Genomic DNA, 14821 nt, shown 5'->3' with positions numbered 1-14821 from the left:
AAGATGACAATCGGCGCGAACACGTGACTAACGCGTACGCGTGACGTGCGCCACGTGCAGAAAATGCTGGGGGCAATTTTAGGCTGAGTTTGGACCCAATTTTCAGCCCAGAAACACAGACTAGAGCTAGGGGACAGCAGAGACTCAACAGATTCTCATTCGCACAGTTTTAGTTTTTAGTTTTGAATCTTAGAGAGAATTCTACCACTTCCTCTAAGTTTTCTTCACATTCATAGATTCTAGTTTTTATGCTTTTGATGCTTTTGCTTTGGATATTGAGAAGAGTCACTACCTCCGTTGAAGTCACTATTCTAGTTTGTTTTCTATTCCTTTACTCTTGAATTACCTATTAACCCTGTTCAGATAGGTATGTTATGATTTTGGGATTTATTAATGCAAAGAACTACTTTTATCTTTAATTAATTTTCAGTATTATTTTATTTCATTTATCATGTCTTCTTCTTGTTCCCTTTACATGCTTGTGAACGTTACATTCATGTCAATGGAGTAGACTCCTAGCTTGACTTGGGGGTCGATTAAGAGGAGACCCTTGAGTTGGAATACTCAACTGTCAATCTCAATTGGACGTTGTTGGCTAATTCTCTATTTGCTAACGCTAATTCTTCCGTAAGGAGAGAATTAGGACTTGTGAATAAGAGTTAGCTTAATCACTTGACTTTCCTTTATTTGTAAGGGTTAACTAAGTGAAAACAATAACCTCTTGTTATTACACTTGGAAAAATCCAACAAGGATAGAACTTCCAATTAATCTTCCCCCGGTCAAGGCTTTTATTTGATTATACAAATTCTCTTGCTAATTTTCATTGCTTTCAATTACAATTATTTATTTTTCTGTTCTCCAACTCTTAAAATTTCTCGAAAAACTCTTGACCAATAAATAGCACTCTTTTGTCAACTCGTTGAGAGACGACCTGGGATTCCTACTCCCAGTATTTTATTCTAAAATTTGTGACAACTCTTTTCTAAATTGATAAGCGGAATTTTCGTCGGTTAAGAACTGTACTTGCAATGCTGTTCTATTTATCAATTTTTAATCGGCCATTTTCCGCCACGTCATTTTTTGGCGCCGTTGCCGGGGAGTTGCAATAGTGTGCTAAATTATTAGTTGGTGTAAATATTTTTAATTTTACATATTTGCATATTTTTTATTTTATTTTATTACCATGAGCTGTATATTTCTTTCATTGAATGACGCGTTCACTACCTGATCCGAGCTTAGCCACGTTTGATCCTGAAATTGAAAGAACTATTTCACGTATTAGGCAAGCTCGGCGTCAGTTAGCCTCTGAGGGTGGTGAAGTGGTTACTACCAATTCACCAGTCTTATCTGAGAGTGAATCTGAAGCAGCATTTGAGGAAGAAATAAGCTCCTCTACTACTGATTCTGTTGATTTATGTGCAGGTAACATGGCGGAGCCCAAGAGGATTACTCTCCAGAAGGCAGGAGCTCCAGACTTTACACTGCAACCGTATCAAGCGTGTCACCCAAATCTGACTGCAGAATTTGAACTGAAGACTACGCTAATCAACTTAATACCTAAGTTTCATGGCTTACCTACTCAGGAGCCTATTAAGCACCTCAGGGATTTTCAGACAGCCTGTTCTACTGTTAGGCGTCATGGTGCAGATGAGACTTCTATTCTGCTAACCGCCTTCCCTTTTTCTCTTGAGGGAAAGGCGAGGGAGTGGTACTACACTCAATCTGAAGCAGTTGTTACTAACTGGGATACGCTCAGGAGATAATTCTTGGAAAAATACTTTCCAGCTGAAGTTACTGATAGACTGAGGAAAGAAATTTCCTGCATTATTCAAGGAGAATTAGAAACTCTTTATGAGTATTGGGAGCGCTTTAGGAATCTTCTGAACGTATGCCCCCACCACATGATCGACAAGTTGGTGTTGATCAGCTACTTCACACAAGGCATGAAGCCTCAGGATAAGACTACATTGGATGGTGCGAGTAATAGTTCTCTGAAAAAGTACAAGACCGCGGATGAAGCGTGGCAAATGATCAGCGACTTAGTTGAATCCACTCAGAATGCTAGGCACAGGAACAACCATCCCAAGGTTATTGCAGAGGTTTTCTCTAGCAGTGAGACTACTGCTCTCACACAGACTCTATGTGAGATGACCAACCTACTGAAGCAGATACAAATGAATCAACAACAACCTCAGCCTCCCCCATCACAACAAATTCAACAGTTGGTTCCTCAGAGAGTGTGCGAGATATGTGCCGACTATACTCATTACGCTGATGAGTGTCCGCAGCTCCAACAAGAAGACAACACCTTGGCAGCTAATCATAACTTCTATGACTGCCCGAATCAAGGATACTATTAACAAGGCAGCAATTATAACCAAGGTGGGAACTATAACCAAGGTTGGAAAGATAACTCCATCCAAGGATAGAGGGACAACTATAACAGAGGAGGCAGAGACAACCAGGGAAATCAGAGGTGGAATAATAATAGCAATCAGCAAAACCGGTATCAGCAGAATCCTCCCTATCAACAGCAGAACCAAAATCAGCCTTACAGAGCACCTCACTTAAGGCAGTCCCAATCGCCTCAGAACAACCAGCAACAGGCCCCTCAAATCCCTTACCCCCTTCTTCTTCTAATGATGAGATGCTTCGCACTATGAAGCAAGGGCAACAAGACATTCAGAATACACTTAACTCTACCATGAATGGTCTGAATGCTACTTTACAAGCTCTCGTCTCCCAGATGGATTCACTAATTACCTCCAACAATCAACCTTCAAGCTCCAGTGCAATTCCTTCTGAACCTTTACCCAACCCCAAAGGTGGCATCAATGCCATTACTTTGAGGTCCAGAACCATACTACAAGAGAGGAGTCATGAGGAGCCAAGCTCAAAGGAGAACATTCAAGTTGAAGATGTTGTTGAGTTAGAAGATGCTGAGGAGGATGAAGTACAAGACATGGTTGAAGAAGAAGCAGCTCAACTAGAGAATAACGCACCAAAGGAAGCTGAAGCTATAAGAGACATCATTCCTATCCCCTTTCCACACCTTGCAAGGAAGTCTAGAAAGTAGATGGAACTCGATCCCAAAATGGTAGAAATCTTCAAAAAGGTTGAGGTATCTATTCCCCTTTTTGATGCTATTCAGCAAGTACCTAAATATGCGAAACTTTTGAAAGATTTGTGCATGCATAAGGATAAGATTAATGAGTTAGAAACTATTCCTTTAGGTAGTTTTATATCTGCTTTAATGGGGGATATACCTAAAAAATGTAGTGATCCAGGTCCATGCATGGTTAACTGTACCATTGGGGGTGTAATATTTTCTGACTGCATGTGTGATTTAGGAGCGTGCGTGAGTATTATGCCATTGTCTATATATGATGCTTTGAGGCTCCCTCACTTAAAAAGGTCAGCAGCTCGTTTTGTTTTAGCAGATAAAAGCATAATTACAGTGGTTGGAATTGCTAAGGACGTGCTGGTGAGCATTAAGGGGCTCACATTTCCCGTTGACTTCTATATCTTGGAGATGCCCCCTAATGACTCAGGAAGACCGTCATCTATCCTGCTTGGAAGGTCATTCCTGAAAACTTCAAAGTTCAAGTTGGATGCCTTCTCAGGAACTTATTCTTTTGAGATAGACGGCCGAGTAGTGAGCTTCAATCTGGATGAAGCTATGAAGCACCCTCTGGAAGACCATTCCATCTTTCAGTGCGACATCGTTGATGAAACTGTAGCGGAAGTTCACCAAGAAGAAGTAAAAGAGCTACACATGGAGCAAGATATAAGTGTGGGGAAACCCTCTGAACACAATGCGAACACTTTGCCACCATCACTAGCCCTAGATGATCAAGTGCCTAGCCATGAGAAGAAAATGGAGTTAAAGCCCCTTCCTCCCCACCTCAAGTATGCTTACCTTAAGGATAATCAGAAGCTCCCAGTCATCATTGCAAGGGAACTCATTTCCCAACAGGAGGAGCAGCTGCTTAGTGTGCTGAGAAGACACAAGAAAGCAATTGGGTGGAGCTTGGCAGATATAGTAGGCATCAGCCCTCAAGTTTGTGAGCACTGGATATTTTTAGAAGAGGGAGCAAGGCTTGTCTATCAACCTCAAAGGAGACTGAACCCCACCATCTTGGAGGTTGTCAAGAAGGAAGTGACCAGACTACTGGAAGCTGATATTATCTACCCCATCTCAGATAGTGAATGGGTCAACCTAGTACAAGTGGTGCCCAAAAAGTCTGGAGTCACTACAGTGAAGAATGAGAAAGGAGAGCTCATAGCAACTAGAGTGCAGAACACCTGGAGAGTTTGCATTGATTACAAGCGCCTCAACCAGGCTACTCGTAAGGATCACTACCCCCTACCATTCATTGATCAGATGCTTGATCGCTTGTCAGGTAAATCACACTACTGATTTTTAGATGTGTACACTGGATATTTTCAAATTCATATAGCTCCAGAAGATCAGGAGAAAACTACTTTTACATGTCCCTTTGGAACGTATGCATACAAGAAGATGCCTTTTGGCTTATGTAATGCACCGGCTATATTCCAAAGATGCATGATGAGCATTTTCTCAGATCTTCTTGAAGACTGTATGGAAGTTTTCATGGATGATTTTAGTGTGTATGGTGATTCTTTTAACCTTTGCTTGGATAGTTTAGCTAGAGTATTGGACAGGTGTGTTAGTTCAAACCTTGTTTTAAATTTTGAAAAGTGTCATTTTATGGTCAAACATGGTATTGTTCTAGGACATGTTGTCTCTAATACTGGTATTTCAGTTGATCCAGCAAAGGTAAATGTCATTTCTAGTTTACCTTACCCCTCCTCCGTGAGGGAAGTCCGTTCGTTCCTTGGTCATGCAGGTTTCTACCGGAGATTTATCAAGGACTTCAGTAAGATAGCACTGCCCTTATCCAGACTGCTGTAGAAGGATGTTGAGTTCGAGCTGAGTGAGGCCTGTATGGAAGCGTTTGATAAGCTGAAGATCGCCTTGAATCAAGCTCCGATTGTGAGAGGACCAGACTGGAGCCAGCCATTTGAGATTATGTGCGATGCCTCCAACCTTGCAGTAGGAGCGGCGCTAGCCCAGCGCGAAGGTAAGGATCCTTTTGTAATTGCTTATGCTTCTAAGACATTAGACGCTGCTCAGTCTAATTACACTACCACTGAAAAAGAGCTTCTGGCTATTGTTTTTGTTCTGGATAAATTCTGAGCCTACTTACTTAGTACTAAGGTGGTAGTGTACTCAGACCATGCAGTTCTAAAATATCTATTAGCTAAAAAGGAGTCCAAACCAAGGCTAATACGTTGGATATTATTGCTACAAGAATTTGATTTAGAAATTAAGGATAGGAGTGGTTCCCAGAATTTAGTGGCGGACCACTTGAGTCGCCTAGAGCACATTAAGAGTGACTCCACTCCTATCAATGATGCTTTTCCATTTGATAGCTTGCATGCAATATCTGAAGTAGTTCCTTGGTATGCGCCTATAGCTAATTATCTAGTTAGTCATACATTCCCTCCTAATTTTACTAAGCATCAGAGGGACAAGCTGAAAAATGAGTCCAAATATTATATATGGGATGACCTATATTTATGGAGGTATGGTGCTGACCAGATAATTAGAAGGTGTGTGCCTCAATCAGAATTTCAGTCCATTTTAGAGGCCTGCCACTCCTCTGAGAGTGGTGGACATTTTGGTCCTCAAAAGACAGCTAGAAAAATTTTAGACTGTAGATTCTGGTGGCCCACTCTTTTTAAAGATGCTACTGCCTTCTGTAAATCTTGTTCTCCATGCCAAAGGTTTGGGAATATATCCAAGAGGGTTGAGATGCCCCAACAGCTTATGCTGTTTTGTGAAATTTTTTATGTTTGGGGCATTGACTTCATGGGTCCATTTCCAAATTCTAGTGGTTTCTTATATATATATATATATATATATATTGTTAGCTGTAGATTATGTTTCTAAATGGGTGGAAGCAATTCCTACCCGTACTGATGATGCTAACACTGTTGTCTCTTTTGTTAGAAATCATATTATCTGTCGCTTTGGATCACCACGAGCAATCGTGAGTGATCAAGGCATTCATTTTTGTAACAGGAGATTAACCAGTCTGCTGAAGAAACATGGCATAGTGCACAAGGTAGCAACAACTTACCATCCTCAGACCAATAGACAGGCAGAGGTGTCAAACAGGGAGATAAAGTGCATTCAGGAAAAGATAGTCAAGCCTCATAGGAAGGACTGGAGCACCAGGCTTGTTGATGTGCTTTGGGCTTATCAGACGACATACAAGACACCCATAGGAATGAGTCCCTTTCGCCTAGTCTATGGAAAGGCTTGTCACCTCCTAGTGGAGGTGGAGCACAAGGCTTTCTGGGCTGTAAGGGAATGCAACATGGGATTTGAAAAGGCTGGTGCTGAAAGAAAGCTGCAACTAGCAGAACTGGAGACCCATCGACTCGAAGCATATGACAACTCCAGACTATACAAAGAGAAGGTGAAGGCTGTGCATGACAAGCATATCAAGAGAAGAGAGTTCAGACCTGGGGAGCTAGTTCTCCTTTACAACTCAAGGCTGCGGCTTACGCCAGGAAAGCTGAGATCAAGATGGGAAGGACCCTATAGAGTAGAGAAGGCAGAGCCATACGGAGTCTTCCACCAGAGTCATCCTTCAAGTTCCAATTTCATATAGGTCAATGGACATCACTTAAAGCTGTATCATGGTGAGAAGACGAAGGACAATAAGGAGCTAGAGGTCTTCCTCTTGGAGGATCCACCAACAGAAGCCGACTGAGCTTGTGGACCGTCCAACTTAAGGACGTAAAAGCAAAGTGCTAGGTGGGAAACAACCCACCATGGTATGATCATTCCTTTTTCTTTCCTAGTTTTATTTTATTTAGTTTTTCACAAGTACTCTTCGTAATTTCTGCATTCTGCAAAAAAAAAAAGTGGTGTGCAACGCGCAAGCGTCGCTGACGCGTACGCGTGATGCGTGACTTCGCACCACAAGAAAGTGAACAGAAAGATGGGCTGGAGTGGTACTAGAAGCGTGACTTGCGCACAAGCAAGACCACGCGTACGCGTCGCTTGCACTTTCAGCAGTCCACGCGTAAGCGTCTTTGACGCGTACGCGTGACCTTGAAAAATCGGCGTAAATGGGTGTAAGGCCAGAGAGTTGTGATGGTGTGGGGCTGGAACTGTGCTGGGAGCACAAGCCCCATCACGCGTACGCGTCTCTGACGCGTGCGCGTCATTTTATCAGCAGAGCCATCCACACGTGCGCGTGCCTGACGCGCACGCATCGCATGCCAATTTTGCCCTATGCTCAGAGCGAACAGAGAATTGTGCGTACGCGTTGATGCTCTTGCGCGATTCGCACAATCCAAGGCACGCGTAGGCGTGCCCGACGCTCACGCGTCACACTTCAATCTGCGCAACCCACGCGTACGTGTGCTGTATGCATACGCGTCGCATGCGACGCACAATTAGACCAGTACGCTGCCTGCTTTCTAATCCTCCCTCCCACAATCCTAATTATCTTTCTATCATCATTCTTTCTTCTTTCTTCTCCCTTCTCTCTTCTTCATTTCTTCCTACTTTCTACTACTTTCTTCCTCCTTCTTTCATCTTCTACATTAGGTTCTTTTCTTTGCTTCCTTCATTCTTCTTTTAACTATTGCATTTCACTACTTTTCCTTCTTCTAAATTTCTTCTCTTTCATGCTTAGTCATTTATGGTTTCTTTTTCATGCATTGTTATGTTGGTTTTGGAATTTTATTTGGGTAGTACCTTATTATACTACAGCTTGTGGATATTATGTGGAGAGATTTGACAATTGACACATTAATTTGGCTCTCACATACATTTGGATTATATTATTTTCATTCCTATTTTAACTTGCACACCACGTGTTTGTGAAAAAGCTCTTATGGTATTTTGAATCCTATTTTCTTCTACTCTTTTCCTTGAATGCCTCTTTTTCACAATACCTCCAATCCATATGTATTTGGAATTATCATTCACAATTGTCATCATTACAAGTGCTCTTTAATTTGGCACATTTATTACTTGATGCTTGAGCTATGCTTCTCATGCCTGTTTCTGGATGCCATAAACACTCTTGCATCTCATTATTATGAATTGCCTTTTTGCTCTTAATTGATATCTTACCTACATGTTGTAGCTACCATGTATTTAAGCTATTATCTTCTCTTTGGCATTCATTATCACTTGGAATTTCTTCCTTCCGGTTCTTTAGTTATCTATATTTAATATTCTTCCTTTTCTTTCTTCTTTAGCCATCGGTACCAAGAAAGGAAAAGAGAAAGCCACTGACAAGACACCGGCAAGGAGAGGAACCAAGAGAGCTCCGGCCAAAGCGCTTCCATCTACAAGCGTAAAGCCACCAACAAAGCGGGTGAATAGGATCATTAAGGTTGATGAATCAAAGAAAGCCTTCTCCGCACGAGACTCCACACGGTTCACTAACCGTTATTGTGAACAGATGTTCCCCGTCCTAACCGAGAGGAACTACAACAATGAGCATCTGCTCATTGTCCCCACACACTTTGTTGATTTTGTGGAGCCCCGAATTGAGAGGAGACAGTGGGGATTTTTTAGGACGCAACCGTGGGAGGCCAACTTATCATGGGTAGTTGAATTCTACTCCAACTTCTACTCGCCTACCTTACAGACTGTCTATGTTCATCAGAAGTAAGTCCCTGTCTCCGAGAGTGCCATACAGCGAGTACTAGACCTTCCACCTAGTCCAGAGGGCCTAGATGCATATCAAGAGGCCTCTCTTAAGCGCTATATGTATCAGTTCGACTGGACCAACGTTCTTGGAGTTATAGCCCAACCTGGCAGCACATGGATCCATGGGCCGCATCGTTCGAAATCCAAGAGCATCTCAGCCCAGTCCCTCACCTTGGAGGATCGCGTGTGGGCACAGATTATGTTTCACTATCTTTTTTCGAGAACTCATGAGTTGACCTTCACAGCAGACATGGCTGTTCTTCTCTGGTGCATCCTGACAGAGCAACCTCTCAACCTGCCCCGACACATCCGGCAAGCAACGGGACATGTACAGATTACGGGTAACCTGTCTTTCCCCGTGTTGGTCTCAGATTTAGTCTCTGCAGTAGGTGTGTCCTATCGGGCTGGAGACACAAAGGTCATGATCCCTAGGGCCGACCAGCACGTCCCGAATGGGAAGTACATCAGACCCCCAGTTCCCTCTGCGAGCCGGCCTGCAGGCCCATCTTTGGACACTCCTCTTCCTTCTACTCCACCATCATCCACCCCACAAGCACTGTCCACCCATCAGATGTTCCTTCAGATCCTTGAGAGGCTCGACCGGCAAGACCGGCGATTGAAGCAAATGGAGCGCCATAACAAGCGCCGATACAACTACCTAAAGGAACTCATAGTTGGTACTCACCCACCTCCAGAATAGAAGGACACCCCGGACTCCCCTTCATCCAGTAGCACAGGGAACCATGGCAAACCAGACAGCAGAGGCGATGCTTCCAGCCCTACCTTGCTCCTTACTGATGGCACGGAGGACCGTGCCAAGCCTTAAGCGTGGGGAGGTCAGTCCTTGACTTCCAGAGGTAACTTCTCTCTTTTAACACCAACATTTTTAGTTTTTCTTTTATTAGATAAGATAGATTGCATAATAATAATTGTTTGCATGTATGTTTTGCTTGGTTAAAGTAATGAGTTTCTTTTCAAGACCCTATTTTATAGTATTTCACTAATTTAAATTGAAAATTTGTGTTAACTTTGTTTGAAGATTGTATTTGGAACATAGTTTATAGCTAAGAACTCACAACCTGTGAGACTTGAGCTTAATTATATGGTTACATTATTTAACCATAATATTTTATTCTTGTGTGTTTTCTTCTCTATGATTGTAATCTTTACCTTGCTCCATTCTATATGTCTATTATTTAGTGTATTTGCATGCATACATATGATTGAGACCATCATTTGTTATCAGCTCACTTATCCCAAATAACCTACCATTTCATTTACCCTTGTTAGCCACTTTGAGCCTTTTAATCCCATTTGTTCTATATTTTACCACATCACTAGCCTTAAGCAAAAAAACAATTAATTACCCCAAGTGAATCTTTGGTTAGCTTAAGATAGAGATTGTGTGTCAATTAAGTATGGGGAACCGTGGGAACTTGGGTTGATAAGAAAGTGTTGAATTTTATTGACAAAATATTGGGAATTTAGGTACCTACTCATGTGAGACCAGAAAAAAATTTAAATACCATGTGCATTGATATGTTATGTTTACTTTTACTCTTCAAAAAAAAAATATTCAAACAATTATAAGTAAATAAATAAATAAGGGGACAAAATTACCTCAATGCTAAGTTTAATAAAAGATCAATGCATAGGTAGTGAAATTGAAGAAAAATTTGGTACATGAGTATGTGATACAAAAGTGGGAATTATGGGTAGATAGACATGAATTTAGAGTTACATAGAGTGTATGTGTGATGAGCGGATAATTTATACGCTTTTTGGCATTGTTTTTAGTATGTTTTTAGTATATTTTAGTTAGTTTTTATTATATTTTTATTAGTTTTTAAATAAAATCACATTTCTGGACTTTACTATGAGTTTTGTGTGTTTTTCTGTGATTTCAGGTATTTTCTGGCTGAAATTTAGGGACCTGAGCAAAAATCTGATTCAGAGGCTGAAAAAGGACTGCAGATGCTGTTGATTTTGACCTCCGTGCACTCGAAGAGAATTTTCTGGAGCTACAGAAGCCCAATTGGTGCGCTCTTAATTGCGTTGGAAAGTAGACATCCTGGGCTTTCCAACAATATATAATAGTCCATACTTTGCCCGAGATTTGATGGCCCAAACTGGCGTTCCAAGTCAGCATAAAAATTCTAGCGTCAAAACGCCAGAACTGGCAGAAAAGCTGGAGTTAAATGCCCAAACTGGCACAAAAGCTGGCGTTTAACTCCAAGAAAAGTCTCTACATGTGAAAGCTTCAATGCTCAGCCCAAGCACACACCAAGTGGGCCCGGAAGAAGATTTCTACATTAATTACTTATTTCTGTAAACCCTAGGCTACTAGTTCTCTATAAATAGGACCTTTTGCTATTGTATTTTCATCTTGGTTCTTCTGGTTCCCTCTCTGGGGCCGAAGCCAATGGTCACCATTATCACTTTTGTATTTTCAACAGTGGAGTTTCTACACACCATAGATTAAGGTGTGGAGCTCTGCTGTTCTTCATGAATTAATGTAAAGTACTATTGTTTTTCTATTCAATTCAAGCTTATTCTTATTCCAAGATATTCATTCGCACTTCAACTTGATGAATGTGATGATCCGTGACATTCATCACCATTCTCAACCTATGAACGCATTTCTGATAACCACCTCCGTTCTACCTTAGATTGAGTGTGTATCTCTTAGCCTCCTGTTTCATGATGCATGGTTACCTCGCCTGACAACCGAGCCTTCCATTCCATGAGATCAGAGTCTTCGTGGTATAGGCGAGAATTATGGGCGGCCATTCCTGAGATCCGGAAAGTCTAAACCTTGTCTGTGGTATTCTGAGTAGGATCTGGGAAGGGATGACTGTGACAAGCTTCAAACTCGCGAGTGTTGGGCGTAGTGACAGACGCAAAAGGATTAATAGATCCTATTCCAACATGATCGAGAACCGACAGATGATTAGCCGTGCGGTGACAGTGCATTTGGACCATTTTCACTGAGAGGACGGGAGGTAGCCATTGACAACGGTGAAACCCAACATAAAGCTTGCCATGGAAGGGAGTATGAATGATTGGATGAAGACAATAGGAAAGCAGAAGTTCAGGAGGAACAAAGCATCTCCATACGCTTATCTGAAATTCTCACCAATGAATTACATAAGTATCTCTATCTTATTTTATGTTTTATTCATATTTTAATTATCTTAAACTCCATAACCATTTGAATCCGCCTGACTAAGATTTACAAGATGGCCATAGCTTGCTTCAAGCCGACAATCTCCGTGGGATCGACCCTTACTCACGTAAGGTTTATTACTTGGACGACCCAGTGCACTTGCTGGTTAGTTGTGCGGAGTTGTTACAAAGAGTTGAGATTACAATTGTGCGTACCAAGCTGTTGGCGCCATTGATGATCACAATTTCGTGCACCAATGTGTATGTGAGGTGAGAGCTTAGGTTAATCAAAGATTCATATTTTAGCTCACTTGGCCATACATATATCATCACCCTTACCTTTGCCCCATTACAACCTTGAAAAGACCTCATGATGTTTGCATTGGTATACTAAATTGTTGTTGATTGGTTAGATGAAGAACAAAGTATAGAAAGCATGACTAGGGAAGAGTAAAGTGAATTAACCCTAGACACTTGAGAGAATTAGAGTGCATATACACTTGATTTTCCATGTTTAGTTTCATTTTGTTGTTTTTCTTTCCCATCATTAAAGATTCAAAAAAATTTTCAAAATCATGTCTTTTCAAGTTAATAATATAGAGAATTGAAGATTCAGAACATACAGCAGAGGAACTACAGAGAAAAAAAGCTGGGCGTTCAAAACGCCTAGTGAGGAAGGAAAACTGGCGTTTAAACGCCAGCCAGGGTGCCTGGCTGGGCGTTAAATGCTCAAAAAGGTAGCATTTTGGGTGTTAAAAGCCAGAATGGATGCCATTCTGGGCGTTTAACGCCAGGAGGACACTAGAGAGAAGATTTTGTTTTTAATTCAAATCTTTTTCAAATTTCATAATTTTTCAAAATCAAAATTTTTTCCAAATCATATCTTTTCAATCATATCTTTTTAAAATCAATTTCTTTTCAATTTTTTTATTTATTACTATTTTCGAAAATCCTTGCTACAATTAGTGATTTAATTCAAAATTTTCAAGTTATTACTTGCTTATTAAGAAAGGATCAAAAGTTTTAATTCTAGAATCATATCTTTTAATTTCTTGTTGGTCAAGTAATCAACTTTAATTTTAAAAACTTTCTTCTTTTAAATTTGATTCTCAATCATATCTTCTCAATCATGTCTTTTCAATCACATCTTTTTCAAAATTAAGTTTCAATCATATCTTTTTTATTTCTAATTTCAAAATCTTCTTCAAAAATCACTTAACTTCTTTCCCAATCTTAGTTTTCGAAAATCATTTACCAAATTTTCAAAATTGCTCTTAATTATTTCAAAATCTTTTTACTTTATTTTTGAAAATTCTTCCCCTCTTCCCACATCCTTCTATTTATGGACTAACACTCCTCCTCAATGTACAATTCGAACTCTATCCCCCTTGATAAGTTCGAATTCTTTCTTCTCTACCTTCTCTTTCTATTCTTCTTTACCTCTGACACCTCAAGGAATCTCTATACTGTGACATAGAGGATTCCATATTTTCTTCTCCTCTCTTTTCATATGAGCAGGAGCAAGGACAATGGCATTCTTGTTGAAGCTGATCCTGAACCTGAAAGAACCTTGAAGAGAAAGCTCAGAGAAGCTAAAGTACAACTCTCTGTAGAGGACCTAACAGAGCTTTTCAAACAAGAAGAAGCCATGGCAGCCGAAAACAACAACAATGCCAACAATGCAAGGAAGGTGCTTGGTGACTTTACTGCACCTACTCCTGATGGGAGAAGCATCTCAATCCCTTCCATTGGAGCAAACAACTTTGAGCTTAAGCCTCAATTAGTTTCTCTAATGCAATAGAATTGCAAGTTTCATGGACTTCCATTAGAAGATCCTCATCAGTTCTTAGCTGAATTCTTGCAAATCTGTGACACTGTCAAGACCAATGGGGTTGATCCCGAGGTCTACAAGCTTATGCTCTTTCCCTTTGATGTAAGAGACAGAGCTAGAACATGGTTGGATTCACAACCTAAAGAAAGCCTGAACTCTTGGGAAAAGCTAGTCAATGCCTTCTTGGCAAAGTTCTTTCCACCTCAAAAATTGAGCAAGCTTAGAGTGGAAGTCCAAACCTTCAGACAGAAGGAAGGTGAATCCCTCTATGAAGCTTGGGAAAGATACAAGCAATTGATCAGAAGGTGTCCTTCTGACATATTTTCAGAATGGAGCATCATATGTATCTTCTATAATGGTCTGTCTGAACTGTCCAAGATGTCATTGGACAGCTCTGCTGGAGGATCTCTTCATCTGAAGAAGACACCTGCAGAAGCTCAGGAACTCATTGAAATGGTTGCAAATAACCAATTCATGTACACCTCTGAAAGGAATCCTATGAATAATGGAACAAGTCAGAAGAAAGGAGTTCTTGAGATTGATACTCTGAATGCCATATTGGCTCAGAACAAAATATTGACTCAGCAAGTCAATATAATTTCTCAGAGTCTGTCTGGAATGCAAGCAGCAACAGTCAGTACCTAAGAAGCTTCATCTAAAGAAGAAGCTTATGATCCTGAGAACCTAGCAATGGAAGAGGTGAATTACATGGGAGAATCCTATGGAAACACCTATAATCCTTCATGGAGAAAATCCAAAACTCTCATGGAAGGATCAACAGAGGCCTCAACAAGGCTTCAACAACAATAATGGTGGAAGAAATAGGTTTAGCAATGGCAAACCTTTTCGATCATCTTCTCAGCAACAAACAGAGAATTCCAAGCAGAACCACTCTGAATTAGCAACTGTAGTCTCTGATTTAATTAAAACCACTCAAAGTTTCATGACTGAAACAAGGTCCTCCATCAGAAATTTGGAGGCACAAGTGGGTCAGCTGAGAAAGAAAGTTACTGAACTGCCTCCTAGTACTCTTCCAAGCAATACAGAAGAGAATCCA

General features: G+C 40.8%; 1 non-coding gene across 1 annotated transcript; it reads right to left on the bottom strand.

Annotated features, from left to right (window-relative positions):
* Positions 1–13980: 13980 nt before the first annotated feature.
* Positions 13981–14084, bottom strand: LOC112761866 (small nucleolar RNA R71). The gene has a single exon (XR_003182238.1). It is a non-coding gene; the product is annotated as a small nucleolar RNA R71 (small nucleolar RNA).
* Positions 14085–14821: the final 737 nt, after the last annotated feature.

Source organism: Arachis hypogaea, chromosome 16 (genome assembly GCF_003086295.3).
Source record: "Arachis hypogaea cultivar Tifrunner chromosome 16, arahy.Tifrunner.gnm2.J5K5, whole genome shotgun sequence".
In the NCBI taxonomy this organism is placed as follows: Eukaryota; Viridiplantae; Streptophyta; class Magnoliopsida; order Fabales; family Fabaceae; genus Arachis; species Arachis hypogaea.
This window is presented reverse-complemented; position numbering and strand designations above follow the sequence as displayed.